Below are 27,136 nucleotides of genomic sequence, written 5' to 3' on the forward strand. Positions count from 1 at the left end.
TGCGCAGCAAAAACCCCGTCTCCCGGGACGGTTCTCCCTCTTTGTCTTCGCCGGGACACCCAGCCGCGGGGGGACGGTTTCCCCGGCTCTGCGGCCAAAGGCAGGCGGCTGGCCCGTAGTCCGACCTCCGCGAGCACTTCTGAGGCAGGCCTAGTGTCCTCGGCCACGTCGGCACCTGTGAAACCTCGAATGAGTCCTTGCGTCAGCCTCACTGTACTGCTGACGTTCAGGAGCCTCACTCAATGCCACCAGCCCTCTTTTATTGCCTCTCCAGTCGCCTCCAAACCATGGGTCAGGAAAGTTGTTTCAGAAGCGCAGCCCTCAAGCACAACTCGAGTGCAGAAGTGTATGCGGAAAGGAGGGGGGTTAGGGCAAGCTGAACTTTGCAAATGTTTTTTCTATAAGTAGTTCATGTTTGCTATGATCTATGGTGTGAGTTGGGAACTGAGACTTATTGCAACCCCATTCCCTCTGTTGGATAATTAATGCTGATTCATAGCAGGTTCTACCTACGAATGTGTGTTTCGTTTTTCTCTGCAGGGTCCATGGTTCTTTGGTATGTTGTTATTCCCTGAAAGGTAATTGCACTTGATATTCTCTCGGGGAAGGCTCATTAGCCAAGGGCAGGGTGGCGTTGCCAATCTCAGTCTCTTTCAACAATTCAATGCAAACATTTGCCCCAGAGGTTCAGTACAGCACTCCCAGCTCACAAAACAGTTCTTGGGTACAACATTTCTCTTAAAAAGCCTTAGGTATATATATATTTTCCACCCAAGCAGGAAGCATTTTAGTTTAGGGGGTTTTAGATTAACCCTTCACTGTATGTGGTCAAAGCTACAGAAGAAGATTAGACATGTTGCCTTGGATTGCAGGACTTTGCCCTTCCTTTTATAAATAGCCAGGACACAACCCTGGATGAAACAGCAGAAAAGGCACCACATCTCACACTCCTCTGTTTTCAGTCCTTTACACTCTCTTAACATTTACAAAATGCATGTCGAAAACACTTTTCCACTGCCCACCATTACAGACCTACATTTGACTTCTTTCTCACCCATGTCTGCTGTCATCTCTTTAGCTCCTTTCATCTCTCCTGCTAAATTAATTACCTCACTAATGGAAGGCAATGAAACTCAGGTATAAGGTAAGTTAGGGAACACAGAGTTGTTAATACATACTATTTTATGAAGGTAAATCCTTCATGTTTGTTCTAATTTTATTTTTTCCCTCTGTTGCTCATAATTTTGAAAATCTTATTCTTCCATTTGTCAGGTTGAGCACAGTGATTCGCAGTACCACTGCAGAGAAGATCCCGTTCCCACAGGAAAGAATGGTCCCCACAGGAGAATGAAGAGGAAACAGAGGGATAACATCTAGGCTTAACAAGTTCTCAGACATCACTGTGTTTTCCATGTTAGAATAAAAGGATCTAGGAATTTTTATTTATGGTGAATTAGATGGGATATTCTCCTTGGTAATGTGTTAAAGGGCAGAGACTGGTCTTAATTCCAGATAATAGGCCCTGTGTCTAAAGGGTACATCTAACTGTCTTACTATGTTTACATACTTCTACTCACCATGATTTTCCTATCACAGATAGCCAAGAGCCCAAAAAGCAAAACTCATCTATGCTGTATCACCACTGACCTTAATGTTAGTACATTAGAAAGGAAATTGTGCTACACTATGTGGCTGTGCAGCAAATAGCTCCAAAAGACTAGACACACGTGTCACCAGTTTTAATTCTCACTGACCAGAAGGGCTGCCAATCATTCTATACACCTCACCTATTAAGGGGACCACAAGTTCATAGAAAAACACCTCAGTGCTGAGAATCTCTGTCAACAATGTTTTCCATGCTGACAGTCTTCAGTATCAACTCCAAACCTGTCCCCAAGTCCCATTGACTGAAGGACAATGTGGATGAAGGCAGGATTCTGCAAAGTACTTTTGCAGGATGCCAAATCTGGAGGTGTGAAGTACTCAACTTTCTAGGTCATACTGATAGTAAATGTGGACAGTCACCACCCTTCCAGTAAACCCTCAGAAAACAAGAAAACATCAGTCCTTTAATTCATACTTTCGTGATTCACAGCCTCAGCTTTTGTATGATATTTTAAGTATCTCTCGTGTCATGGTGGTACATTCTGCTTTTTCGAAAGCATTTTTCAAGATGAACTGGCTTTTCAGTGATGAAACATGATCAAGTTAATGTACTAATAGATTTCATTTTTAAAGTACGTGCTAAATTTAAAACTTGTCTCGTGCATTTATAAACCATCACCAATAGTTCTATTAATCAATGATACAAATAGCTCTAGCAGAAGATTTTCTTTGATGCAGAGAAACATAAACAGCATTGAAAAAACAACACACAAGTGATTGTTCTGTATTCTTATCTTTAGGCTATATTATGATCATAATAAAACATATCTAGGCATATGTCATACTGGATAATACTATTTCTTGGGTGTTTCAGGGCACGCAACTACCTTGGACTTCACAACAGCTGAGACTTGTCATTTAAAAGCATGGTACTGGCACTACTAAGAAAAAAGCTCCACTAATATGTAATTATTAACCCATATATTGAGATTTTTTTAAAAGAATTGTTTCACACCAAATACTCAGATCCTTTTATTTCTATTATTCATGTGCCAAGCTAAAAATAAACATTTGAAATATTTTTCTCTTTTATGGAAGAGATGATGACACTATTCATTTGAAATGAACTCTTGGATGAATGCAGCTATATTTTCTGGGCTCAGATCTCTTATTCCCAGTTGGGAACCCCACATCAGATGAGGGAATTTTACTTCATTTTGCTTCAAAACATTGACCAAGAAGAGCTTAGGCAAACAGTTTCCAGTCATTCACAATATGTTCATTTGGGCTTTTAATTTCATTACTCTTGATACGCTACTGATTACCTCTCACACTTGCTCTATTTCCCAAAAGGTTGTTTGAGATTATTTAGGAGACTAAATGAATAAGAAAAGTGCCCAAGAAATATTCCTGTTTCTGCATACTTTTGTTTTGTACAGGTATTCACTGACAGCCTGATCCTGCTTCCCTTCCATTAGAAGCAGGATTTGGTCCATAAAAGAAATGCATTAATCTAATATTTGTTCAAAGAAAAATCCTGTTTCCTTTAATGTTCACATGTATGGTCACAAACATGATCAAAACAAGACCCATCTGAACCCCCTACAGCTGCTTTGCAGCTAGGGTTGCAGCATGAACCCAGGAACGACCAGTTTTGCCACTGTAGGTTGATTTCAGCTTTCAAACATTATGGAAAATCATCAGTTGGCTTTCTTCCCCCTGCTCCTGGTTTAACTTCAGATCACTTTCCCTGGCAAATGGCTTTTGTTACTCAAGTAAGATCATATTTTTTGATCCAAAAGCAAATTTCATTTTGTTGTTGTTTCCAGACTTGATTCATTGAAGGAGGTCCTGTCTGCAGCCGATATGTTCATGGTAACTGTTCCTGAAATAAAAATCTAGCAAGATTCTTAGTATTTGAGAGAGTCATTGCTCTCATGACACAATCCTCCATAAATGGGAAAAAACATACAAATATCTTGGCCCAACTTTCCTCAGGCACCTAAAAGTTTAACAGACCTTTTTTTAGATTAAAAAGCATGAGAAGAATGGGATTTTGGACCCACTGTGCTGCAATTAGTATACTTGTTACGTGGAGGTTTTCCTGGGAAGTGGTATATTATTGTACTGTATTCTTTAGTTGGAAATTTATTCTACTGGATTTACCACAAAAATAAGTAAAATGAAATATTTTTTTCCCCTGGTAATAAAGTGTTTTAAGTCAGAGGAACAACTTAATTTTCACTCAGATCTGAAAATCTGAACTCTCCTGAAGTCTGAAGTACTAGGATTAGACAGTTTAGTCTTGATATTTCTTTCTGAACGAAATACTAAATAAGGCCATTGCAATTCCAATGAAACATGCTAAATAATGTTGATGTGAACACAAAGAAAAAACAGTCAGAAATAGTTCATGGACCTCTTTCTCTTCACTTAAGCAGGAGAAACTCTAGTGAAGTTAATGGAGTTGCAGTGATATAAGACTCTACTAAGGTGAGAATTACACAACTTGTGTTTAACTCGATGCTATTACTTTAAAAACAGAGTTTACTTCACTAAATAACCTGAAAATAAACACAAAACAAAGGGCAAATGAGACAAATTACAAGTAAGCATGCATGCAAAAAAGGTAAGTGCAAATTAGATTTGAATATTCATGAGTCACAAATCATTGACAGTTTGAAATAATGCAAAACAGGTTTATAAATGAGGTTAAGGCAAGGGACATCAAAGAAAGGCATTGCTAAATCAATAGCAATTTGATTGTGCATATACTTGTAAATTGTGGTTACAGTTTTTGTGACACAGGAGAAAAATACTGCACATGTAGTGAGGAAGGGACACATAAATATCCTTTTTGAATGTGTTATTTTTTTGCAATTCAGCAGGTACCTGGAGGCTTGATGTGTATAAAGTGACCAGATATCATTTTTTAATTTTTCCCCCCAGGAGAATTATAGTTTCCTTTGAGTACCCAATCTCCTGTGTTGTGTTGCTTAGTATGACAAAAAATTCAGTTGTCAACAATACCTGAATAGCAATACTGCAAAATAGAATAATTACTCACTTCATTTGATTTCAGTAGAAGACTCACCTGCCAATGAAAGTCCTGTCATAAAATCACAGCCAGTGGAGATTATCTACTTATTTCAGACAATTTAGCTCTCCAAAGTGGGAATCAGGTAAGTTGCAAGTCTCAGAGCAAATTGCTGGAGCACAGGGATTTAAAAGAATGATCACTTGAAGGATGGCCAGCCTGACCATTTAACTCAGAGCTTCTTAATTTTTCTAGCTGTAAACATCAATAAAGTATTGGGTCTCCCATCTTATTGTGAGTTCTGTGGATATTTGAAATTCAATTGTTTAAAATGTTGATGAGAACACAGAACCAAAAGGCAAAACTTCCAGAAGAAATCTGCCCATTTAAAATTACTCCAGGATGTTTGTTTTCCCCTAAGGGTTTATATTTTGATTACTTAACACTCACTCTAATATACTAACCAATTCCCTTTCTTCAATGACTTTTGCATCCAATGTGCCATCCTTACTCTCTGGCATGACAGATGAAGCTTCACCAGGTCAAGTGAAGCTAAATGTATACATTTACCACTACTGACGGCAAAATCAAGCAGGGATATCCTTTTGGAAACGGCATAGGGTACTCTGCTTCTATAAGAAGAAGCACATGACTTCTTGCAGTGCTGCCTTTAAAACCATCCACTTACTTGAATGAAGCTGGCAATTAACTCTTGTCAAAACACTGTAAAAGGAAAAAACCAGATGTCGAATAACTTAGGAAAGGGATAACCTTATGTCCTGCCCGATCCCCTACATGAGCTTGTCAGAAACTAACATATCTCTCATGCCATCACAGTATCAAAAGATACCTGTATGTGCCATGCTTGAATTCAGAGAGCTTTCTGCAATAAATTCTTTAAATCTGTGTATTTCTCAGCATGAATAAACAATAGATAAGTTAGAAAGAGTAACTCAGGAATGTGAAAGATTGGACTGCTTTTTCAGGAACATTCCCTTCAACTTTCCTAATCTGCGGAGACAAACTAATCTCCCCTTAGCAAGAGTGAAGGGGAAAGTTACCCCTTGGGCTTAACAGAGATCTTGAAATCAAGTCTTAGATTTCCTTCTGGCTCTCTCACTGTGACTGGCCAGGTTTATCAGAGGTGAATTATATGCATCCCTCCATACCTATAAAAGGAAGCTCACAATAAATGGCTTTGTGGTTCTGTGACATGGAATTACTAAGAGAATAAGAGATCCTCTGATGTGAGGTACTAGTATATGCCCAATACATTAACTTTGTAATCCCTGTTCAAATCTCTGTCTTTAGATTACATGATACCACAAGTTTTGTTTGCCTGTTTATAACCTTGTGCATTTTCAGTAAAGAACATCTTCATTTAAATGAGAAATTATCATTTCTTTACATTACAAATTATTGTCAAAAACAACTTGTGTGTGCCTAAAAGTAAAGGAAATAAACACTAACACTCTTCCAAACTTTTCGGACTTACATTGCATGCATCACCGTGTAATATGAATGCTGCTGAAAAAAATGTGGCTGTCCTGGATAGAGTCAGCTTTGACTAGGTATTGCATTACTTATGTAAATAGGTCAATGGTGTTACAGACCATTCTTCAGCTCAGCAGAATACCAACAGCCTGTGTCAGGTGAAAGTTTCAAAGGATTGGGTTATTTTTATTTTCTGGCAAATTCCTTTTTCCTGAAGAAAATGGAAAAAAGTGAGCTAAAATTATCACAACCAAAGAGCATGACTCTCTACAGTACCCAGAAACCTGATAAAATTAATCAGGATTTTACCTACTAATTCCTTCCCAGATTTCTTTCTCTGCCTTGCTCTTTGTGGAGTTTTCTGTATCTTTCCAACCCACTGCCTCTACCGGTAATTTATAAGCCCTTCTTTAAGCCTATTGATACTGATTTCTGGCCTGTGAATTAGGATATAAACATTTACAAACCAAGTACATTATATGTGACCTAAAGCAGGCAATGCATATTAGACCACATGAATGCCACATCTCTGTTACGAATTATCAAATCAAGCAAAGGGAGACTTCGCTCCCTGGATGTGATCTAGATTTATACACTTCTGTACACCTTTTCCCAGGTTCAGGAGTGTAAACACACCTTTTGAAAGCTTGCATTTTTTCAGAATCAGAGAATAAGCTGAGCTGGAAGGGACACATCAGGATCATTGAGTCCAACTCCTGCATCCTCAAGAGTCACACCATGTGCCTGAGAGTGTTGTCCAAATGCTTCTTGAGCTCTGTCAGGCTGGTGCTGTGACCACTGCCCTGGGGAGCCCGTTCCAGTGCCCAACCCCCCTCTGGGTGAAGAACCTTTCCTTAATATCCAACCTAAACCTCCCCTGACACAACTTCAGGCCATTCCCTCGGGTCCTGTCACTGGTCACCAGAGAGAAGAGATCAGTGCCTGCCCCTCCTCTTCCCCTCACAAGGAAGCTGTAACTGCAATGGGGTCTCCCCTCAGTCTCCTCCAGGCTGAACAGACCAAGTGACCTCAGCCACTCCTCATATGGCTTCACCTTAAGGCCCTGCACCATCTTTATTGGCCTCCTTGGGATGCTCTCTAATAGTTTTTCTTCATCATCACCTTTGGCTGTCTATCTTTGTCTCCCATGTCCTTTCCTCCCCTTGTGCAGAAAAACAAAGACAGCAGGTAGCTCTCAGTAAGACCAAATTTGCTGCAGCTGGTTTCAAGTTTCCCATGCAATAGTCACCTTCAGCTGCATTTTGGGGAAAAATGTATTTCTATTGTATTTCTAGGCTTTTACTCCTTTCACTTACAATGTACCGCAGGTTTCTTTGGCGGTGAGGAACAAAGCTTTAACTATCCCCACTACTCTGCCATGGTAGGGTTCTCAAAGCCTGTCATGAGCAGGACATGGTTTATCCACCTTTGAATTGTTCAACTGGGAGAGAACAAAGGTGTAAAAGTGGACCTTATGTTCAAATCTCTGTGGCTCCTGCCTTCTTGGCATTCCTTCTGAAAACTCTCAAAATTGTATCTGCGTGTGGTTGCCTGGGGGAGATAGGGGAGTGAGATGGGAACAATGTGAGAAGATAGCATAGCTAGTTTTTATTCCTCTCTCTAAGTCAATCTGTGTTGGGATTTTCTGTGGGTCTGTTATCAGAATCCAGGAAGAGAACGGGAGAAGACTAAAGTTCAAAACTGGCCAACTCATCCATGCAATGGAGAGTGGAATGGAAATGAATACAGCAGTATAGCAATCTCATACCTGGTGAAAGGAAGAACTGCTAAGGTAAGCAGAGGAGGGATGGCTACAAAGAAGAAACATCAAACACTGTGATCAGCCAGCAAATGAGCAACCAGCACCTAAATTCTATAATGTAGTCTTGGCTGGCAGTACCAGTTGGAGACAAGGAAAATGATGTAAGTTAACACAAAGTGAATATTTGTTGATAATTTACCATCAGCAGCGACTGTGAGCTCACAGTGTATGCCTGAGGCCCCAGGGGCCTGAAAATGCTGGTTTTGCATGTAAATAAGTCCATAGTGATCTGACTGAAGACAGTGTAGTTATGCTATAGTTATAATAAAAGAAATAGATTAAAAATTATTAGAAATCAAGTAAAATCTTCCTAGAACGTTGCTTACATTTCTAATCAACTGTAACACATGACAGTTTCCCTTAAATATGTAATATATCCACAAGTTCTCCTCTGTTGATACAAGAAAACAGCTCTGCTTTTGGGGCTTGTGTTCTATGGGTTTTCCCTCCTAAATTTAATCCCAATTGTTAATGTTTCTGAAATAAAAAAATAATTACATAATATATTTTCTCTTTAGCGTAAGTCTAGCAATTGCCAAAAACTACTTGTCAATACAATATTAGATCATGTGTGACCCAGACCTCACATGTGTCAACAAGTATATTTGTGTCCTTCTGTTATTTCAAATCACAGGAGAAAGAGACATAATCCTCCCTGATCAATTGGGAAAAAATGCTTTACCTTTTGTTATTTCAATGCCATCTGTTAAAATAAACCAAATGCCAAACTTACTACATACACAGGGCACTAAAATGGCTTTTTAATTTAGTTGCATATTTCAGGGAAAACAATGCATTTCTATAAACTCTGACTTCTTTACATGAATTATTATGTACTGCAAGTGACATCTACTGGAGAAAGCAGAGCTAAATGTCTACTCTAGAAACTTTTTTTTGCTGTTAAACGGACCTCCCCTCCAGGAAATGCAGCTGTTATTTAACAGAAACCTTGCATCTATGCCCATTGAAATGCAGTTACCTAAGTGCTTTCAGGGTAGTTAAAACAAAACTGTCCTTTTCATCATACAGAAGATACAGAAGGCTTTTTCTGTCTTTTCCCTTTGTTTTTTTTTTTCTTTTTTTTTTTTAATAGAAAAGCTGTTAATACCACAAAATTGCTGAGTTTACAATAGAAGACTTTTAGAGAGCTACAGGTGCTTGATCACAGTCATCTATGCTATAAAATTACTCTGGATGTATTATAAAAATATTCACCAAAAGAAATGTGGATACAGGTTGAAATTTGAAGCTTGCGTGTTAACAGATGTTATAACGTAACAGAAATTTACTTGAAGACCTAATGCTGAACCATATTACTGTCAATAGTATTGACATTATTACCTAGAAAGTCTGAAAGCCTGTGCATTACATTACTCAGTGGCTGAACCTGTCTATTGGACACAAATTCATAAATATCTGCACTATGTTAAAATGCTTGCAATTTGATCCTATCAAAGGTTGCATGAGTTTAGGGCTTAAGAGCAGCATCTTTAAGATACACCTCTTCTTTCAGTGAAATATGATCAAATTCCTGGGAACACCGGGAACAATGTGGAAAGCTGTGAACTCAGAGGTTCAGTACCACTCAAAGCTCCCAGGAGTGTGATTACTTCTTAATATGGGCTCTTGAATTCTTGCTCAAAAGCCAGTTCAAGTCCTTGTTTAGAACAAGCACCAAAAAATTCAGACTGTTCTTAGCTAATAACAACAGAGTGAAGCCTAAACAGCAATTCCAAACACTTTTAAAATTGTAATGGCAAATCACTTCTAAAACCACTAAAAATTTGGGAGAAATTTCCCTAGTGTAGTAGTCTAACTCTAGGGTTTAAAGAGTACTCCCCACCAAACATGGAAATTAACTTCTGAGCCAGAGAGATCTGGTCAGAAAGTAAATCAATAGCTAGCAGCCATTTAAAAATTTATTTATCTGATGCAGAGTTTAATTTATTTGCAATTTCCTGCATCAAATATACTTCCCTTTTATTTTATAGGGAAAACTTGATGGTTGGAGGTTAGGCATTAATGCAGTGAAAGGGGACATCCTTTTACACAGCAGTCAAAAGAAGATACATTTGTGTGTTTGGAATAAGTGCAGGAGGAGAGAATTGTTGAAATGAGATTAAGTGGATAATCTATATGTAATATGTCTGGGCCTGATTGTCCCCTTCAGCAGTAAAAACCCTACAGAAGAGGCTAAAGGGACAATATTTCCCACAGGATTTCCATGTAGAAAAGGCTCCTGAACTGTTCCAGCACAGGTGAGTCTTACCCTTTCCTTGCTCTCTGGCAGAACAGATTGGAGTAATGTCCCAGACATGCTGGATTCCAGGGTTCAGAACCAGGAGATAGATCGCAGGTGTTCACCTGTGCTCTAAGTTCTTGGCACCTCAGTCCATCTTTTGGCAGTGATGCTACATCCATATTCATTCTCAAGCTTCCCTAGCCCCTGGCTATTTCCTGGGATTCGTGTTTTCCAAAACAGATTTGGATGAATCAGAGGAAGCTACATCTCACATTTTGTCCCTTCCAAGAGGTTCCTCTCTACATTTTCTCTTTAGGAGCCCTCAAGATTTCCAGAGTTTTCATATAAAATCCTGAGACAGAAGGATAATGTGAAAAAGGGATTGATATGAAGAAAGATCATGATCTGGATATGTAGATTCTTTCACCTTTGTTCTTGGAAGTATATCAGGTCTTTTAGATTTGTGGATACAGAACTGAGAGCTTAAGACCACGCCCAAAATAACAGCGATTTTTAAGCATTAATATTAGATGTTAGAACTGGTGTTCTCTGGACAGGCAATAAACAAAATTGCCATGCAATGGGTTTAGTCAACTAAACTGGACCTTAGGCTTTGCCAGTGTCATGTAATTTATACTTTACATGACATTTACCCTGTCTTATCTAAGTTCACAGTAGTGGAAATTGCCAGAAATTAGTTCCTGTTGTCTGCATGTTTTGAGATTTGTCCGACCAAGCAGAGGCTGATCTCTTCAGATAGGTTTCCATTTCTGACCTAAACTAAGTTTTTCAAACATTTAAAATTAAATTTCAATATCATCTTCTGAGCAGTGCTTGCCAAATGCCTTACAAACGTCTAAAATAGACATACATTTTTAGAATTTGAAAGGGGCACATATTCTAAAAAATCAGCCCTACACAATAATCTAGTTTTTTGCTGTAATCAGGCTTCAATCATGTTTGTTCAGCAATTTCACTTTTCTTATTTTCTCTAACAATTGCTAAATATAGCAGTTGCAAAAGAGAGAATGTAAATTGCCCATTGGAGAATGAGTTCTGATCAGACTCTACTTTTGCATTTTGGTGCATTTATATTAGTGTAAGGGAAGTGTAAAATGGTAAAAAAAAGAAAAAGAGAAGTAGATTATAAGAGAGGAAACAGTACTACAGTACCGTTACAGTACAGGACAGTACAATCCCATTTTAATATTAAGCACCTACGCAGAAGGATTGCAATGTACAATTGCTACCCATCAGAAAGGAGAATGTGCTCAGAAAAGCAGCTTTTTGAGGGGTGAATCATGAAAACACCTCCGTGATGGTGACAATGAGAAATCATTTTAACAGGTGAAAAAAAAAAAGTCAGTAGGCTTGTTCATACATATTGTTTGACCACAGAAAAAAAGCCAAAGCCTCCTGACTACATTTTATAGTAAGTGACTATATGGAGCTTGATTATGTGTGTCTTGACTTCTGGTGTGAAGAACATGAATATTGTTTCCTGTGGTTTTGCATGAGACATGTGGGAGCAAGATTACATCTTTCATAAACTGCCAACCTGATTTCACAGAGTCCTGAAAAACATGTCCTCTGGGGAGGAGCATCCACAACCAAGTCAATGTTCTGGATTGCTCTTAGCTTTCTGACCTTTAGATTAGTAGAGCTATGGTAGCATAGCTCATATTTGTAAGAGTATATATGTCCATCCATCTGTCTAGTGTCCCTGCTTCTAAGGTGGTTGCTGTGCATCCTTTACTCTACCTGAGGGCTACAACATATTATCTGTCTCATGTGGCCTTCCTTTCAAAAGGTTTAGGATAAAAAAAAAAAATTAAAAAATCTGAATTGGTAGATGAAGAGATTCCTGTCTAAGTAGAGCTGTCTAGAAAACTCCTGAATATCCATTTTGATAACCCAACACCTAGAGAGGTTCATTGCTGAAATACAATATCTGGAGAAACTGCATTGCCGCATAACAGCTAAATCTCCTATGCACTTGAGATTCATCTTCTTGTGCTGGTGAGATCAATGTGACCAAAGAGTCTAAACTATTCCCAGTCCTCCAGCTTTAACCTTACAAGATGTGGTATGCAAGTTAGAATTCATCTGCTTACCCAGAAGCTTTTTAGAAAAAGTCCTGAAGCTCTTTAATCTGCACCTTTGGACTGAAAATTTCCCAAGCACATGCTTCTTCTTGGATCTTGTGACATTTTCAGTTCTAGTTCCAGAGAAAAGTACTGTAAACACAGTCTTTCTCATGATATTCAGCACTCTCATACTTCTAACAGAGGAGAGCTCATATTCCCAGGTGAAAAAGAGATGCAACCTTACATTTAAATATATCTCTGTCTCTGTTAGTTTCTTACGAAAGCTCTGAGGAGTAGGCTAAGACAAAATAGGATCCTGGTGGATCCAACATCAGTGCTCAAATGAATACACAGGTCCTCTTGATACTCTTGCAGGGAAACTCTTCAATCTCCACCTCGAAGAAGTGTCAATACCTTATAATGGACAATATTAAATGAGTCTCTCAGAAGACTGATATAATCCATGACTGTATAACTTTCTATTATCAAAAAAATGTTGAGATTAAATAGCATGAAAATAACACTTCCATATACTTTAATTTGGGTATATAAATAAACACATTTTAAATAAACAAAAAGCTTTTAGATACACCAGCTCTTAACTGGGTTTCCAGGAAAAAACCAGACCAACAATTTCTTTGAGATGTGTGTGTCTGATAGACTGTGAAATAATCTGTCGTGAATCTGTCCTCTTACACTGCATATTATTGTTGTATATTATTAATGAAGTAGGATGGAACTTGCTTATATAGAAGGACCTGGGGTTCCAGTATATAAGCAAGGTTGTTTACACATTACTTCATACTTTTGCAAGATGGTGCCACAGTCCAGAGACTCAGAAATTCAAGAATTAATTTTAAAGCAATTAAAATACACATTCATGAATAATGACAAATTCACATTATTTTCAGACTTTGAACATGACAAACCCAGATGCTTGTCAAAGATTCCTCATGCTACAAAGAGGCCTGTTGCTGGAAGCCCCACATCATGTTGTGTAAAGAGAAAAAAGTTGTATAAAATAAGAGATTTCATAAACAGGAAGTATGATCAAGTGGTTAAGCTGTAGACTCTGAAAGTTTATATTTGTTGCTATCTCAGAAATTCTGTAAGTAGCATTAAGCAGTATTTTTACAGGTGACCACTGTCTTTGTGATTAATTGAATGCCCCCATTGCAGTATTTTTGTCTTGACTTCTGGAATAGCTTTCACAGGTGTCAGTACATGAACTGGAAGCTGTGAATATGGCTAGCCCTCTCCTTTTGGGAAGAAATAAATACAAGCTGGGAGCCAGGAGCCCTGGGCCTGCCACTGGTCTGCTTTGTGGCCCAAAACTGGCCATGCTCCTTTCCTCTCTCAGTTCTCTCATCTGTGAACAGGTAATTATAATATTTTTCACATAAGATGCAATAAAAATAATTAATGAGTCACTATGGAAAAGCTCATGAAGATATGAATAATTTGTGTATTTTATGTAAGGTTTGGATGGCAGTATTATACCTTAGGCAGGGACCCACACATGGAGTGGAAAAGATAAAAGAAAATATTGAACAGGATCCTCATTGCAGCCAATACACAAAGTGGGGCAATAGCTTTTTTAAAGAAGTGTATGCATACGCAATTAAAATGTGTGGCATAATGCATAAAAATGAGCCAACACAACTTTGCTTGGCAAGTTTCCTTCTTGCATTTCCTACCTTGCAAAGCAGTTTCAAGTATCAAACTCTGCATGTCATTTTTTATTTCAGTTTACCAAGAACTGGACAACTATAACAAGTCAAGAAACCTTAGAGCCAGAAATCAAGTGTGAACATACCTATCCATTCTTGTAATAAACCAGCCCAAGATATTTTTATGGTCAGATCCTCAAGTGCTGGGAAAGGGTAAAGCTGTGCTGAAATCAATGGAGCTGTATTCAATTTACCCTGGCTCAGGACATGGCCTCTAATCCTTTAACAAGATTTTAATATTAGCCATGTGATTTCTATCTTAAAATCCCTATAGGCAAGGCTTGGATTGAGCAGGGGTATTATGGGTAAGAAACCTGAAAAATTTTTCTTACTTTTTAAAAATGATTTTTAATTTTAATCCCTGACTGTTGTCTTGTTCTTCAGAAACTCAATATTTATTTGGAAATAAAAATTATGTACTGTTGCACAAAACCCCTTGAAGGTGTGAAATGAAAGTTAACTTGCTCTGAGCTGCGTTCTTGTGTCTGAAGAAGCTCTGAAAGTCTTTCTTGAGGCAGAGTGATTCATTAACTGAAACACCTACTAACAAAACCGTCAAGGTTCTGCGACTGTCAGTCTTGGACTTGGGGGTTTCAGATGCTCACCTGTTGTGCTTGGTCAAGGAGGTATCTGAAGATCCCAGCAGAAATTCCAAACCAGATAAACCCAACAGTGCCTGCCAGCCCTGCTATTTTTCCAGGTCAAGACTTACCATCTTGAACTGGAAAAATATTAACAAAGCAAAAACATACCCATCTTCTTAAATGCAAAAAGGAATCTGAAATTTAGAAATTTTAAAAGAAGCACAGCAAATCACAAACTACTTCAAGTCTGGAACAAGTGAAAAAGATCATCTAGGTATAATAGTCCAATGCCCTACAAGGAAAGCTTGTCTTCTGTAAAAGCCTTTGTGGTTTTATCAAATCTCCTTTGAAGCACATGTAAATATGATGCATTAACTACTTCTAAGGTAAATTTTGCCTTCATCTCATTGTCCTTGTAACTTACATTTTGTTTTTAATTTTTATATACACATTTCTCTCCCCTTTCAAGTTATTGTTCCTTAACAAGCCATTTCCAACCTCAGTTAATCATCTTTCCCTCATTTTGGACTATTGCCATTTAAATGTTTACAGACTGTTATCATAACTTCTTTTCCTTAAGCTCTAACCATGAAGTACCCTTAGCCTCTTGCAAAATAGATCACACCTTGTAATACTTGTTTCTGTCATCATTTCCTGGAGTGTCTCTAAGGCACGTGCTGTGCATACTGAACAGAACAGCAGACAAATTTATTTACAAAAAAGTAATGTAACACAAAAAAAATTTTAAGGATATTCTGAATAGATTGACTTCTCCAAGTAGCACAGAATTTGGCTAATGATAAGAAGTAGAACACCACATCAACCATTAGCAATAAGCTAATCAAAATCTAAATTCATATCTCTTTGTTTTCATGAACAGGTCTGCTACTTGTGCAACATCGTTAAATTGAAACCTCATGTCCAATATGTTATCTCTTATTCCAAATTGTTTCCACATTACTGTTCTTCCTATAGAATGTTCCTTTGATTTTATGCCAGGTAGTATTTTTCTCCATGTATATTATTTTACATTTGCCCACATTAAATTGTATTCATTTTAAAGCTTTCTAAGTTCCTCTGATGTTTGCTATTTCCAGTCCTTCCTATTTTGGTATCATCTCTAAATATATTCACTGTACAATTTCCTTTTTCTTTAAGATCAATAGGGTAAAACCATTATTTTAATGTCCTGATTTTCAAGGATGCTGAGCACCTCTCTCTCCAGCAGGCTCCTTTTGTACCTCTGTACAGAACTGAGCAAGTAAAATTACTTTTTTCAGCTTCATGCTAGAAAAAGATTGAAAAAATAGACCTTCTGGATCAACTTAAACCTAAATTATTATTTCTTTTCTTTCTAAAATGCACACTGAAAAACATTCATTTTGGATCAACCAAAAGGTTCCTATTAATCTGAGGAAAAACATTTTGTTTCACTTCACTTAAAAGAAAATTTATTTCCCTCAAAAATTAAAAATAGACACATTTTGAAGTGAAATAGAATATTAAATAAAGATCAACTATTTTATTCTTTATAAAGGGTTAAATGGAATAATCTTTTTAATTTTATTGCTTAAGCAGGTGTCATGAACTTGACATGAATTCTTAATCAGTTTTATTTATTTTAATCTGCCAAAAACTAGGGATGATACAATGTGATTTCAGAAAAGAGGGTGTTAATCAACAATGGATAGCTAAAAAATTAACTGGAGGAGTCTCCACTTCCAGCTGCTCTTCCAGGAGGTAGGTCACATGCATGGCTCTGCTGGAAGTTTCTCTCCTTCCAGGCTGGGCTCCCAAATCCCTTCTTTGGCCAGGTTTCTGTTCCCAGTTCTTGCCTGACAATGACTTGAAAATGCTTTTTTTCTTTTTTCTTTTTTCTGTGGAAAAATAGAATTGAAACAATTCTGGTAATCTCTATTAGCCGTGGAAAATTTGGACTCTTTGCACCACTGGTCCCAGGGACACTGTGCCTCAGGACAGGCAGAATTTTCTGCCCCCATTATCTGTGGGTGCACCCAGTACATTAGCTGTCTGATAGCTGGTATATGGGGAAAGTTTTTGGAACTGTCATCTTTGGATCAATATCCAGCAACATGAGAATCCCATGGCACATTTGAACAGGAAGGAATGAAATTTTTACCTGAATGCAATTTATCAACACCAAAAAATAGGTTGAAGAGGATAATTTTCTTCTGCCTTTATTAATGTAGGTGTTCCTTTTAATTGCCATAAGATAATCAATTAAGAATGGACCTAAATTTTGATCCATAGAGCATACTACTTTCTATCTGATTCAAAAATCATGAAAGAGAGAAATATTAAAACCAGCTCTTAGTTTAGCAGAGAAAGAATAATCAAGACTCTGGCAGAAAAATCTAACCTCACTTTAACATACATGTGAAAGCTGAATCACAATTGATAGGTCATTTGTGTAAAGATATTTTGGACGATGGTTACATGGTAGATATTCAGCTTAAGCACTATCCCCACTCTCCTACCTACAATTAAAACATTATGCCCTTAACTTCCATGACAAGATGGGTTTTCAAAGACCTCTCATGGGAATCAAAACAGTAATTACCTGTTCATCAGGCTCGAGAAGTATGAGCTCTCATTTTTATATAGAGCTCATTAAAATAGATTTGGAAGATAAATGCAAATATATGAAGAGGTGGGAAGAATCCCTAGGTAGAGAGATTTCATTCAAACAGTGCTCTGTAATTTGGCACAGAGCAACTACTACTTCCATAACTATTATTAAAAGAAAGTCAGGATAAAATGTTAGTTAAAGTTTTCTCTTACCTCTTCCTGCACTACAAAAATACATACAGTTTTTTCTGAGTCTGACAATAGGATGAAGAGAGGAATAAAAGGTTTTTTCCTGCATTTGGAAATGCAGGAAAGAAGGGCTTTATAATCCAACTGATGACCCTGTGTCAACACTGAATTCTGAAGTTATGGAACTATTGGAGTTAGAATGCCTCATCAACTCTCTGTTGAATTTGGGAAACATTCAGGGAGAAACTGTATGTTGAAGTAAATATTTTGAGTCCTTTTCATTGACTAGATCTCCTGGCCTATCTTCATGCATCCAGGCTGTGACGCACGATTGTTAGAGGATGGTAATACAGGCAAGTCACAGGTGTGAGATACCAGGGTTCATCTGCATCAATGCAGACACCTTGGCCCCTTGTTTAGCAGATATATTGCCCATTCCCTGATGCTGAAACAGGATTGTACTTGGTCGTATATTTTCTAGTGTTCTGTTCAGAGTGGTTTTAAATTTCTTGTGCACTGAGGCTGTCTTTTTCTCTACCTTTAAAAGATATTTTTACTTCTCCTGATAGGTCTTGCTGTTGAGAAGTCAGTAACTTGTAAATAATAATAAGGAACCTTAAATATGGACACAATTTAACTTCTGAAATCTGTAAATGGGTTTCAAAATCCAAAGAGCTCAATATTTGGACATTAGCTCTATCTTGAATAATCCTAAATTATTATCCTCAGTTATATGAGGTTATTCATATAAAAGAACTATTCCTGCTGAAGTCAATGGCAAAATTCTTTTTGCTTTAACTGAGAGTTTTACAGATTTTAAGGCCAGAAGACATGACAATCGATGAAAGCGTCACCCAACTTTTACACTATGCTCATCATTTCTGTTTAAGATACTGTGCATTTGAGAAATGCCCCATTTTGTTTTGAAGATTGCAAATAGATAGTTCCACAGCTTAATGAACATAGCTTTTAATATATATTTCTAACTGAAGTTTATATAACAACATCTTCAAACTACTCACAGCATGCCTTTCTGCGTTGGACTAAAATCTTTTTTATTATTAGGAATATCTTCTTCATGTTGTTTGAAGACTATAATCTAGTAATCTGTTATATTTTATCTTCACTAAGAAAACAAATTGATTTTTATTCTGACTACAACAGATGAAGGTATATTTAACAATCAAACCTGTAATACTATCACCAAACCAGATGAAGATGGAGTGTTTTCCACACAACCACATTCCTCTACATTATGCTATCACCTTCAATTCTTCGCTGGTTACATCACATTATTACCACTACTTAATTCAGGATTCATGTCAGCAGTGTAGGCTAGAGCCATGTAGACTTTTCTTTTTAGGATGTTGGCACAATTTTTTCAAGATTTGTTAATTGCCAACAGTTATTATCTCGTGGAGTTTCTAAGACAATATCTTAGACAATGTGCTCTGTATTGTTACTAATGGACATTACTTTTCTTTTCTGTGAAATGCAAAAGTACCATCTTTCCAGAAAATAAATATTTGTTGAATCCTTCTTCCTCTTATGCAGACTGATAATTTTACATTTGTTGCATAGAAGGCATCAGTCATCACTAGGTACTATTTCTTCTCTTATACTACAAAACCAACAGTAATATTTTTATGAACACCATGGGACACAGAGTTTTTAGATATTTCAGTTATTTGTGCTCTGCTGCTGTTGATTTTTATCCACTATAATCAATGTCTCATTTCCCCTCGGTATTTAATTATTTAAAAATATTTGACTCCTGATTGAGACAGTTTTCAGTTTTGAAACCAAGTTTCTTCTTTGTTCTACGGCTAAGATTCCTTCCTTCCTTCCTTCCTTCCTTCCTTCCTTCCTTCCTTCCTTCCTTCCTTCCTTCCTTCCTTCCTTCCTTCCTTCCTTCCTTCCTTCCTTCCTTCCTTCCTTCCTTCCTTCCTTCCTTCCTTCCTTCCTTCCTTCCTTCCTTCCTTCCTTTCCTTCCTTCCTTCCTTCCTTCCTTCCTTCCTTCCTTCCTTCCTTCCTTCCTTCCTTCCTTCCTTCCTTCCTTCCTTCCTTCCTTCCTTCCTTCCTTCCTTCCTTCCTTCCTTCCTTCCTTCCTTCCTTCCTTCCTTCCTTCCTTCCTTCCTTCCTTCCTTCCTTCCTTCCTTCCTTCCTTCCTTCCTTCCTTCCTTCCTTCCTTCCTTCCTTCCTTCCTTCCTTCCTTCCTTCCTTCCTTCCTTCCTTCCTTCCTTCCTTCCTTCCTTCCTTCCTTCCTTCCTTCCTTCCTTCCTTCCTTCCTTCCTTCCTTCCTTCCTTCCTTCCTTCCTTCCTTCCTTCCTTCCTTCCTCCCTCCCTCCCTCCCTCCCTCCCTCCCTCCCTCCCTCCCTCCCTCCCTCCCTCCCTTCTTCAGAAATCCATGAATTCTTTTTAAACAGGTCCCAGTTATCATATGTATCTATTTCTAAACACTCTATTCCTCTCAAATCTGTTCAAAGGTGGGTTTAACTGTACATATGTGTGTGTCTCCTGCACCAGGGGTCAGCCAGTTGCAGTGTGACTGATAAATGGAGAGGCTTAGAGTGTCATACAGCAGGGTTGGTCCAGCCCCATGAACGATAAGCCACGAGATCTGGAGAAAGGTAATGTTTCCTTGTTCTTAGTTACCACTGGGTTCTGAAACCATCAAGAGCTGGTAGCCCCTAACTCAGAGATGAGACAAGATGGAAAGAAAAATGCAACCTGATATATCACTCCTGAAAGACTTCTGGCTGGTTTACTACAGAATGCAACTGTAGCTTGTTTGCATATAAATGGGAAGTTTTACTGTGCCCACTAATACCTTGATAACTGTTGGTAAATCGTTCTTTATTCATAAGATCAAAGTTACTTCTAGAACTTCCTTGAATTTCTTTAAATATTTTAATTAGAAGGTTGTCCAGAGTTTTCAAGACTTCAAGGATCTTTCAGTGGGTAAAATTTCCTGCACATAACTCCTGATTAGCATCCTCACAATGCAATTTTTCTACCTAGCCATCTCAGATTTTTAAAGAGCTGTTCATCTTCTTCCTAAATTCAATCTGGTAGTCCGCTGCTAACTTCTGCACCACTACTCCCTCTTGAGATTTATCATTTAATATGTTGATCAATAAGCATGGCAAATATTTTTTTTCTTTGTCAATGGTTTTAGACCAAATAATGTTATCTTTTGTGTAAATTTTCCACTGCTTTTCCTGTAGTTTCCCTATCTTTCCTAACAGTTCACAGTCAGTGATTTTAACATTCCAGTGATATGAATCATTTCACTGGATGTGGTATTAATCATATATAATTGCTCTATATAAATTAGTGTATCTAACACATTTTGTTTATTACTCAGACTAGCATTGGCAATCAGGCAACTAAATATTTTTAATTTTTTTTCATGTCTCTTGGTGCCTTAATTCTCTACACACATTCTGTTTTGAATGAAAGTTGCATGTCTGAGCATATACACTGTGTTCTAGCCGTGGGCAACATCACTTTAGATGCAAACCTAAAGCCTTCCCAGATACTTCAGCTGTTTTGTCACCACATGGAAGATCCCGAGTGTGTGTGTCTGTATGCTGTCTATTGGACAGGCTTCCATAATTACTCAGCTGCTTTTTAGCGTGTTATTTTTAGAAGCTGGTTTAAATGTTATGATAATAACATTAAATAATTTTCATTAATTTAAGAGTTTGGAGTTTTCTTCTCTTTATCAAGAACAAGTGATGCAGAAGTTGTGAAAGCCCTGTTATGTTCCGTTGGTCAACACATAATTTTTTAGGTAATTTAAATTTCTATACAAACACAGCACTAATTAAGAGTTTGGGTGTGAGATAGTGAAAAGGAAAAACAGAAATTTATTACCAAAAGCAACAATGGACTTGGCTCTTGACAGGTTGAGAGAGATACTTTGAGTTTTAGTATATTACAAGAACAGCACAAATATGCTGAAACATGCTCAAACATAACTATAGATGAACATACAGAGCTTTTTAGCTTCCAGGCTGCCAGCATTCTCAGTAGTTGGCTCCATCTTAACACAGCTTTACATTGTTAAAGCTTTCCAAGTTTATAAATATCTTGGAATCCATGATGTCCTGCCAATTTCCTTCATTTTTATTCTAGACATCAGTGGTTTCTGGCATAAAATTTGGTGTATGAACTGAGGATCTGTCTACACATATGTAGGTATCCATACTCTCATACCCTCTACCCTTATACATGCCAGTCATATGCACTAAGTCTGAGCAGACCAATTCTCCTGAAAGTGTGGGGAATTACATTTGTTTTGCAGCTTGGATGTAATTTGCTAGGCATACCTGGACTGATCTACAAATAGGTGGTTAGTGAACTTTTGTTTGCACTTACCTGTATCCATGCATTCTGGTCCTTTACCTCCTTATTATCCATATATTTTATCATTTTACAGAACTTTATAGCCATGTAATTTTCTCCCTGCTTCCAGTTCTCATGAGCACTGCTCAAGTACAGACATAGCAGATCCCCACCCTCTTTGCCAAACCAAAGATTATCCTCATACATACAGTTCGATAACCAAAGGAGTATACCAATATTCTTGTTCATTTCTAGAGATGATATTCATATGAGTATGATTTAGTATGAAAATATTTACTACTACTAAGCCACAGGAAAGCAGCTGGGGGCATTGACATGTTACTGAACCAAACTACTTCGCTGAGGATAGATCCAACACTTGTAGCAGCTGTACTACGAAAATGAGGACGCAAATCCAATGTTCAGCAACTTACTTTCATATTCTGGGACGTCTCTGTTCAGTGGTACTTGACCACAGCTTTTCAATGCCATGATGAAGAGCTTAAAATACACGTCACCTGTTCTGTACCCAGCAGCATGACATGGAGAAAAAAAGATGCGATAATACTGAAGAGGAATTCCAGGAACAGACTGCACCCATCTCAGTGCAGGCTTATTCACGTCCTCATAAGGCTGAATTTTTTAGAAGATATCTGAGAACATGTAGTTGGGTGAACTCACACAGACAGCGACCTGCTGCATCTGTAACCATCTAATTTTAAAAGGAAGGTGTTTTCCATGTTGTAATTATGAAAGGTGTTTCAAAGTCGAGCATGTTCAGCTTCAGGCAGAAGCTATGCTACTCTTTTTTAAAAATAAGTTGTTATCTTCTCCTTGCGTATCATAAATGAATGTTACAAAGTGGCCATCAAGCATAGGAAAAGGTTCACACAGACAAATACTGCATATTTCAGAAGACAATTTTTGCAGTGCTTAATACTCACAGGATGGCAGGTTTAGCAGGTAAAGAATACAGAATTTTGAGAGAGCAATAATTTTTTGTTCCAGTGCTACCAACTGCTTGCCAGCAGTTTATAATTGTCCTGAATATTAACAGCAGAGTTTTTCCTGAAGTCTACAGATACTGCAGTCCACTGCTCATCTTCCTTACTCTGTCACTCCACTGAAATCCTATGTGGCATTGATAAAATCACTTTTGTGCTACTAAATGCTCACTGTCTAGTTCAGTACTTACTGAGTTCCTCCTTTCTGTGATCATAGACAGGATGCTTTTCAAGCATCCAAACATGTCCCTGTCGTCAGCTGGTTGACAAGTTATATATTCACTCCATTCATGGATACACTGCTTCACCTCCCGTATTCCTCCTGCGTGCATGTTGATACAGGCTTATTTTCTTGGGTTTTTCATTCTACTCTCATTAATTCCTTAATATTTTGGCTAATTAAAAAAAAAAAAAAAAGGAAGAAGGCAAACCTAGCCCAGACAGGTTTGTATATTGGGAAGAGGGGGTTTGTTTGGACTTAACCTTCTTTTTACTTCAAGACACCAAATCCCATTTTTTTTACTAATTTTTTTTTCTTTTCATTCTCTTTTCTTGTATTTGTAGGTGCATGTTGGAGCAGCCATGAGGGTGAAGCTTGGCAGTGAGCTTTCTTTAGAAGAAGTCATGATTGCAAAAGTACTCAGAAAGAAGAAGGACTAGAGGTATCTCTCTAGGCTGAAGTAGATGGCATGAAATACAGAAAGGCTGGTTAAAGTATTCAGTAGGCAGATACAAATTTAGGAAAGGGGTCTGGGCTGTGTTTGGATGGAAAAATATAATGACGTCTAACAGCTTTTCATTTCTGATCTACTTGATCTACTATGTTGTTCTGTATCAATTTTTCAAAAAAATCCTTTCCTTTCCTTTATAATAATAGCTTTTCAAATGAGCAGATGTGCATAAATGAAGAAATTAAGTTTATTTTAAAGTGCAAACCTCCAAACACACCACTGTCTCCATACAAAACTCATAAACAGGCAATATTGGCATTTGGATAAACTAGTATAAAATTGCTTTCAACAAGTCTTCTTCAAAAAACAGTCTCCAAAAATAAAATAAAAGCTTGTAATTACTAGGAACTTAAAATGCATATGGCAAAAAGAAATTAAACAGAAAAAAAATAAGGAAAAATAAAAAAAAGAGAAAAAAGAGCACAGCAGTCAAATGTAATTAATTAAGCATCACATATCTTTCCCATCTATTACTCATCATCATCAACCTGTGTTGACAGGATGTGGGCAAAGACAACCTATCCTTTGCTTGCCTTGAGCCTCTGCCACAGTGGATGCAAGGTAAAGACGGGATCCTTTCAGGTTACTGCTATCGGGCTGGCAGACTCGCTCTCCTGGGTCCCATGACTGATTCATTACCATTACCCTCACCAGTGTTGTGTGCTGTATAGCAAGTCCCAGTCCCACATAAAGCCTTTGTCACCTTGGCATTGAGCAGATAATGCTGGTGGCATTGTATTACTAGATGCCTTTTCCTGATAATTTTAAGACTCACACTCTAAGTCCTAAAATGCTATAAAAGTTTTTGTCCTGTTTCTCTGTCCAATGAGCCAAACCTAAAACTGAGTGGAGTCAATGAGACCACTTCATTGACTGGGATAGGTGGTGGTTCATAAGAAAAAACTCCTGATATTTTCTAGGGAAAAAAAATCAAACCAAACCAACCAACCAACCCCCAAAAACATTAAAATTCTTGTTTGGACATTTATACTTTAAAAACAGCAATCTTCATATGTGTTTATTTGATCTGTAATATTTCAGGCATCTATCAAAAGCCCCAAGTAAATAACATGGTTGATCTGAATCTGCAGAATTTGATGAAGTAGATTGTATGGAATGTACCTATATTTCAACAATAGCATTTCACTACATTTGCTGGTATATTTTTAGTTTATGAATGCTTCCTCCATTTGGAGAAATTATTTCAATAGTCTCATTCAGTAGTTGTAATTTGTACCAGCATAAATATATTAAACTTCTCATCAGGTGTTTTAGCATCTGTTTTAAAACTTACATTATATATGACATTATTTCATATATGTATATAAAAGAATAGTTCTTATTATTGTCAGCTTGTAATAATGTTCAGCCACGGATTTCTCTGTTTGATGGAAGAGTAAAGACACTTGGATGTCTAATTCTTCATTAGTCTTTTCCTTGCTGTAATGAGCAAAGGTGTAAATATTAACACCTCTGATTTTCAAGCATTAGTTTAACCTATCATCCATAAATTCAATTTCATAAAGGCATTCTACTTCAAAATTGAACTACTTTAGCCTTAGTGAGTAATTTGACTTCAATCTTTGATTTATTCACGGTTTGGTGTATAAGATTTCTGTTTCTGAAATATATTCAACTATAATCTTTTTGATTTTGTTGTGTTAATTTAAAATATGTGAAACGGCATCTTCCAAATTATTCAAAGATAACGGATTAATTTCTGTTATTATTTATTTGTATAATTTTCTCTTTATAAATTATTTGTTGCAGCCTTTGTATTGTTTTTCTGCTTGTAATTGACAGCTTTATAATACCTAAGGGCATATTTGAGGTCTCTTTCTCTTTTCAAACACTCTTCCCTATCCACAGCAATGGCTGTTTTTCTTTGTTTCTTTGCTGTCTGTGGAAAGCAGATCAGAGGGTGCTACTGCATGTAGTAGAATATTACATTCTGCTGCAACTAGCAGTTTACTTAAGCTATGTAACTAAGTGTCCTGTAAAAGCAAAATGCAATTGCCCTGGCAAATCTGATGTTTTCATAAATCATGAGCAAAACTTTTAAGGTTGTGAAAACCTGAAATATTTGTATCCACTTTTTAATTGTTGATGTGCTGATGTCAAGCCACCATGCAGTGTATTTTTAGTGGCTCTCTCCATGACTAGTTATGTGTAAAAATAAGAAGTAAGGGGTATCACTTCTGGCAGAACGGGAGTGAATTAGAAATTCTTTTTTTGAGACATTTTAAAATATTCACTTTTTTAACCTCCTTTAAATCTACCTCTTGCTATATTTTGCAAGTGTAGGGATTTAATGCATGATGCCTACATATGTGTACATAATATTCGCTACCTTTTGTCTTTAATATTCCTTCATTTTTAATTATTAAAGATAAGTATTTGAATTATAAATATTCTAGTTATACAGGAATAGGCAAAGCAGGCACATACCCTCAGGCAAAATTCTTCCATTATCCATAATCCTTCTGCCTCCTGCCTCCATTTCTCTACCTCCTATCTTTATGTTGCCTCAAAAAACACAGAGGCATTCTTTTAAACTAACCTTCTCCTCCCCACTTAAACCACAGAAATCCCTTCTCAATATGTATAGGGGCCTATTCCTTGAAGTGGGATGTCATACTTGTCCTAAATATAATAAAGTGCTATCTTCAAGGCATTTCTGCATCCAAAACACTCCCCAGAAACCTGCCTAGTCCTCCCATCTAACCAGCCTGAATGTCACAAATCATAGCACAGAAGCTGCTTTATAGTGAATCATTAACATTGTCAGGAATGAGTTGGCAAGGAAAAAAAAAAAGGTTTCCATTAGAGAACTGAGGGAGAATATACAAATGACAGCATTGTCATTTCTCTTACATTGTTTCATAAAGTGCACAACTGATTAGGAAGAGATTATTATAGAATATATGCTGTGTATGCATACACGACAATTTTGTTTTCATCCTGTACTGTTTATAAGTATGTATGGATGTGCTTTAGATTAACTGTCTTACTTCAGGCTTTTGAATTATACGAGTAACAGTTTCATTATGTTGAAAGACTGTGCATCCTTAACAAATATATCTGGAAACTTAGAGGTACACAAATGCAAGATATATGTGGAAGGTGTTTCTAATCTACGTAAAGATTAATAAAGATATTCCTAACTCCTGTTCAAAGGTATCTGAAAAGGTCCTTTCGAATAATATCACTTCAGTATAAAGAGACTGTTATCTGATTACAATTTGGAGGTGAATGACTCTAACGTAGAAGCTTTCTTGTCAATTTTCCTGTTTGGCACAGCTTGAATGGGATAATATGCACTTATAACATGTAATACAATTAGTTCTCTTTTGAGCATCAAATATTGTAAAGAAAGTCATTTTGATCAATACATGTGATGCTTTTTATATAAAAACCTAATATATTTGTGTTGTAAATTATGGTTTTTTTCCCCTCTTCATATCTTAAAAGACAATTGCATGGAATTATACATGGCTTTGTTGTTCATGGAGATAAAAACGTGTCAAACCATCACTGGCAAAAAAACATGTGTGAGGATATACAGTATACACCTAAAAAAAGGAAGATTGATTTTCAAAGAACAAGTTAATTTGCTTTGACAACAGTGGTAGCTTTCTTTAAATAGTTGTAAATAGTAATGAAAAGTATGTA

The 27,136-nt window shown here is 37.1% G+C and overlaps 1 long non-coding RNA gene across 1 annotated transcript; it reads left to right on the top strand.

Annotated features, from left to right (window-relative positions):
* Positions 1-27,136, top strand: LOC116446025. Its single transcript, XR_004240998.1, has 4 exons — positions 1-4,787; positions 7,800-7,928; positions 23,298-23,395; positions 23,965-27,136. It is a non-coding gene; the product is annotated as an uncharacterized LOC116446025 (long non-coding RNA).

The sequence above is a fragment of the Corvus moneduloides genome, chromosome 6 (assembly GCF_009650955.1).
Source record: "Corvus moneduloides isolate bCorMon1 chromosome 6, bCorMon1.pri, whole genome shotgun sequence".
In the NCBI taxonomy this organism is placed as follows: domain Eukaryota; kingdom Metazoa; phylum Chordata; class Aves; order Passeriformes; family Corvidae; genus Corvus; species Corvus moneduloides.